The sequence below is a fragment of the Cyprinus carpio genome, chromosome B12, assembly GCF_018340385.1.
Source record: "Cyprinus carpio isolate SPL01 chromosome B12, ASM1834038v1, whole genome shotgun sequence".
Taxonomy (NCBI): Eukaryota; Metazoa; Chordata; class Actinopteri; order Cypriniformes; family Cyprinidae; genus Cyprinus; species Cyprinus carpio.
The window spans coordinates 3,925,921-3,931,877 of record NC_056608.1 but is presented as its reverse complement, the minus strand read 5'-3'; the positions used below and the strand labels follow the sequence as shown (position 1 = coordinate 3,931,877).

Genomic DNA, 5,957 nt, shown 5'->3' with positions numbered 1-5,957 from the left:
GAGAGGTCTTTAATCTAGATTTAAACTGACAGAGTGTGTCTGCCTCCCTAACAATGTTAGATAGATTATTCCAGAGTTTGGGTGCTAAATACGAAAAGGATCTGCTGCCCGCAGTTGATTTTTATATTCTACGTATTATCAAAAAGTTTTGAGAATGCAGCGGATGTGGAGCACTGTAATGCGATAAGAGCTCACTCAAGTATTCAGGTGTTAAACCATTCAGGGCTTTATAAGTAATCAGCAAGATTTTAAAATCTATATGATGTTTAATAGGGAGCCAGTGCAGTGTTGACAGAACCGGGCTAACATCGTCATACTTCCTGGTTCAAGTAAGAACTCTAGCTGCTGCATTTTGGACCAGCTGGAGTTTGTTTATTAAGCATGCAGAACAACCACCCAATAAAGCATTACAATAATCTAACCTTGAGGTCATGAACACATTAATTAATATTTCTGCATTTGACATTGAGAGCATACAGTAGGTCGCAATTTAGAGATATTCTTGAGATGGAAAAATGCAGTTTTACAAATGCTAGAAAAATTTAAAGGGAAGATTGCTATCAAATAGCACACCTAGGTTCCTAACTGATGACGAAAGATTGACAGAGCAGCCATCAAGTCTTAGACAGTGTTCTAGGTTATTACATGCAGAAGTTTTAGGTCCGATAATTAACACCTCTGGGGGTTTTTTTCTTCAGAATTTAGCAGTAAGAAATTACTTGTCATCCAGTCTTTTATATTGACTACGCATTCTGTTAGTTTTTCAAACTATTATGTTTTGCCGGGCTGCGAGAAAATATAAAGCTGAGTTTCATCAGCAGAACAATGAAAGGTAACACCATGTTTCCTGATGATATCTCCCAAGGGTAACATGTAAAACATGAAAAGTAATGGCCCTAGTACTGAGCCTTGAGGTACTCCATACTGCATTTGTGATCGATATGATACCTCTTCATTTACTGTTACGAATTTATGTCAGATAAGTATGATTTGAACCATGCCAATGCACTTGCACTAATGCCAACAATGATTTTAAGTCTATTCAAAAGAATGTTGTGGTCGATAGTGTCAAACTCAGCGCTAAGATCTAGTAGATCAGTATCAGTATAAGAGCAGGTCATTTGTAACTCTAATCAGAGCAGTCTCAGTACTATGATACGGTCTAAATCCTGACTGGAAATCCTCACAGATACCATTTTTCTCTAAGAATGAATGTAATTGTGAGGATACTACCTTTTCTAGTATATTTAACAGAAAAGGGATATTTGAGATCGGTCTGTAATTAACTAGATCTTTGGGGTCAAGTTGTGTTTTCTTAATGAGAGGCTTAATAACAGCCAAGGTTTTGGGGACATATCCTCATGACGATGACAAATTAATAATAGCCAGAAGAGGATCTATGACTTCTGGAAGCACCTCTTTTAGAAGCTTCAATGGAATAGGGTCTAACCTACATGTTGTTGGTTTAGATGATTTAACAAGTTTATACAATTCTTCTTCTCCTATAGTAGAGAATGAGTGGAATTGTTCCTCAGGGGATCTATAGCACACTAATTGATGTGATACTGTAGCTGACAGCTGCATGGTTACAATTTTATCTCTAAAATAGTATCGATCTTGGAAATAAAGTAGTTCATAAAGTCGTTACTGCTGTGCTGTTGGGGAATGTCAACACCTGTTGATGCTTTATTTTTTGTTAATTTAGCTACTGTATTGAACAAATACCTGGGGTTATGTTTGTTTTCTTTTAACATAGACTAAAATAATCAGATCTAGCAGTTTTTAATGCTTTTCTGTAGGATAGGGTACTTTCCCGCCATGCAATACGAAATACCTCTAGTTTTGTTTTCCTCCAACTGTGATCCATTTTCCGGGCTGCTCTCTTTAGGGTGCGAGTGTGCTCATTATACCAATGTCAGACTGTTTTTCTTAATCTTCATTAAGTGTAAATGAGCAACCGTATCTAAAATGCTAGAAAAAAGAGAGTCCATTGTTTCTTTTACATCAAGTTTTTCTGAGCTGTTGGATATGCTGAGGAACTGTGATAAATCAGGAAGATTATTTGCAAAGCAGTCTTTTGTGGTAGAAGTGATGTTCTACCATATTTGTAACAAGGAGTAGAATTTATAGTTTTAGCTATATGGAGTTTACACAAGACTAGATAATGATCTGAGATATCATCGATTTGCTGCTTAATTTCAAAACCATCAACATCAATTCCATGTGACAGTATTAAATCTAGAGTATGATTTCAACGAGTAGGACCTGCCACGTGTTGTCTAACCCCAATAGAGTTCAGAATGTCTATGAATGCTGATTCTAATGCATATTTTTAATTGTCAACATGGATATTAAAATCACCAACAAGCAATAACTCAAAGTAAAAAAATTTATAAAGTCTGTATGGTACCCTGGTCGCCTGTATACAGTAGCCAGTACAAACATCACAGGAGATTTATCAGTAACACTTGATTCTCTGGAAAATGTTACATGAAGGACCATTTCTTCAAACAAGTTTTACTTGAAGCCCTCCCTCTGAGAAATACTGAAAATATTGCTATAAATTGTAGCAACACCTCCCCCTTTACCTTTTGGATGTGGCTCATGTTTATAAAAGTAATCTTGGGGATACACTCGTTTAAAATAATATAATCATCTGGTTTTAGCCAGGTTTCTGTCAAACAGAGCACATCTAGGTAATGATCAGTGATCATATCATTTACAAAAAGAGCTTTTGTACAAAGGGACCTGATATTCAATAAACCAAGCTTTATCAATGTGTTCCTCTGTATTATATGCATTTTTTTATTTGTTGAACATCAATTAAATTGTTAATCTTTAATTGGTTTTGACGTTTTTTGTATTTTCTAGTTTGAGGAACAGACACAGTGTCTCTAGTGGGATATGTAGGTGAAAGAGTCTCTATGTGCTGAGAATTAACTGATTTCTGTGACGTGAGCCAGCTAGCAGACAGTCGGTTTAGCCAGTCTGCTTCCTGACCTGGGCCCCCGTTAGTCAAGTACAAACTCTTAGAATAGGGGGAACATTTTTAGAGAGAAGAGCGGCACCACCCCTGGAGGGATGAAGACCATCTCTTTTCAACAGGTCAGGTCTGCCCCAAAAACTCGACCAACTGGCTATGAAACCTATTCTATTCTGCGGGCACCACTTAGACATCCAGCCATTGAGTGACGACACTCTACCATGTATCTCATCAACACTGTAAGCAGGGAGGGGACCAGAGCATATTACAGTATCTGACGTCGTACTTGCAAGTTCACACACCTCTTTAACATTATTTTTAGTGATCTCCGACTGGCGAAGTCGAACATCAGTGCCGACGTGGACAAAAATCTTACTGTATTTACGTTTACCATTAGCCAGCACTTTTAAATTTGCCAAGATGTCAGGCACTCTGGCTCCCGGTAAACATTGAAAGTTTGGATGTGTGTCTCTAGTCCTAAAATCTTCTCAGTCAGCCTAACTATTTCCCTGAATTTATCACATGTGAATCCCTCATCTCCGACAGAGAGAGATACAGTAAACTATACTTGTGGCAAGTGGTGCAAACAACAATAGATTAGATTAGATTAGATTAGATTAGATTAGATTAGATTAGATTCAACTTTATTGTCACTGCACATGTAAGGTACAAGGCAACGAAATGCAGTTAGCATCTAACCAGAAGTGCAATAAGCAGTAAGTACAGAATATACAAGGTCTACAATATGTACAATAACTATACAGATAAGTATTATGGACATAATTTACAGATTTTAAATACTATCAGCATGATATACAGATAGGTGTACTATGAACATACTATACAGATGGATAAAAAAAAAAAAAAAAAAAAAAAAAATTATGTGAAAGTGTATGTACACTATAGGCAGAAACTATGAACATATGAACATCGTTTACACTAGTGCAATGGTCAGTAAAGTGCATAGAAAATATTTCAGTGTGCAAATGGATTATTCAGTGTTTCTGGATGAACAGACAGTAGTGCAAGTAATAGCAAGTTTACTGTTTTTTACTTGTTGTAAATAAATTAATAAATCGGTCAGGTGTACTTATGAAGTGGGGGAGGAGTCTGTGTGTATGGTGTGGGGGGTGTCAGAGGGCAGAGTTCAGCAAGGAGACAGCTGTAGGGAAAAAGCTGTTCCTGTCCTGAAGCGCCTCCCGGAGGGCAGGAGGTCAAACAGTCCATGGTCAGGGTGAGAGGAGTCCTTATGAATGCTGGGAGCTCGACGTAGACAGCGTTTCCTCTGGATGTCCTCAATAGCAGGAAGTGGTGTCCCTGTGATGCGTTGGGCAGTTTTCACCACCCTCTGCAGTGCTTTGCAGTCAGCAACTGAGCAGTTCCCATACCAGACTGTAATACAACTGGTCAGGATGTTCTCGATCGCACACCGGTAAAAGTTCACCACTATGGCTGAAGACAGTTGGTTCTTCTTCAGTGTTCTGAGGAAGAAGAGGCGCTGGTGAGCCTTCTTGACCAGGCTGGAGGTGTTTGTGGTCCAGGACAGGTCCTCCGAGATGGTGGTTCCCAGGAACTTGAAGCTGGAGACACGTTCAACAAACAAACTTAATGATGAGTTGGATCCATGCACAGGCCTGCAGTCGTGGGTGTAGAGGGAGTAGAGGAATGGACTCAGCACACAGCCCTGTGGTACGCCGGTGTTGAGTGTGATGGTGGTGGAGTGGGTGTGGCCTGACCTAACATGCTGAGGCCTGTTGGTCAGAAAGTCCATGATTCAGTTGCAGAGGGAGGTGTTAATGTCCAGGTCTCCAAGTTTTGTGGTCAGCTTGGAGGAAATGACGATGTTAAATGCTGAACTGAAGTGAACAAACAACATCCTAACATATGTGTTGTTATTGTCCAGGTGTGTGAGTGCAGAGTGCAGCACTGTGCATACTGCATCATCTGTGCTCCTATTTCTGCAGTAGGCAAATTGGTGTGGGTCCAGTGTGGGTGGGAGGCAGTCTTTGAGGTGTGCTAGGACCAGTCGCTCAAAGCACTTCATAATGATGGGTGTGAGTGCTACGGGGCGTTAGTCATTCAGGCACACTGGGGAGGAGTGTTTTGGCACTGGCACAATGGATGTGCCAGTCCAGGAATGGATGTGCCAGTCCAGGACACGTCCAGGAATGCCGTCCGGGCCAGCAGCCTTGCGTGCGTTGATCCGGCTCAATGCAGTGTGGACATCTGTGGAGGTGAGTTTGAGAGGCTGGTGGTCTGCTGAGAGTGTGATTTTGGTGGCCGTATCCTTGCTGTCGCTGTTGAAGCGAGCATAAAAGTCGTTTTGCTCGTTAAGGAAGGAGACATCCGTGACCGTTGGAGTGAAGTTGCTTGACTTGTAGTCACTGATGACCTGGATGCCCTACCACATGCGTCGGGGGTCAGAGTTGGAAAAGTGTTCCTCTAATAGCAGGTGAAGAAGCCATTGCTAACCATGATTGATGAATGATTCTGACTTACCACTGTTGTTTGATGAACCTGTGAAAAACAGAGTGATAGAGAAAAGAAACAGAGCGAAAAAAAATCGAAAACAGTAATAGATGTGAATAGAAACGCGAATGACAAGCTTACCGGTTAATGAATGCTTATGCGCCACACGCGCATTGCACTTGTGGTTTTAGATTAAAAGTGAATGATCAAATTAGTCAGAATAGTTTGATAGATAATATGAGAAATATGGTGGGAATTAAGTTATATTTTATCACTTTAAACAACAGAGAGTGATAGTAAGATTCAACAGAAAAGTTAAGCTACACGGTGCTACAATCACAAACCACTCAGCAGCATGGCAGACAGGAACCGGAAGGATGTCTTCAACCTTACAGCATATGGTATTCCCAGGTGATCTCCAATCCAAGTACTAAGCAGGCCCGACCCTGCTTAGCTTCTGAGATCAGACAAGATCGGGTGCGCTCAGGGTGGTATGGCCGTAATC

General features: G+C 40.5%; 1 pseudogene; it reads right to left on the bottom strand.

The window, feature by feature from the left end:
* Positions 1-5,838: 5,838 nt before the first annotated feature.
* Positions 5,839-5,957, bottom strand: LOC122139313 (annotated as a pseudogene).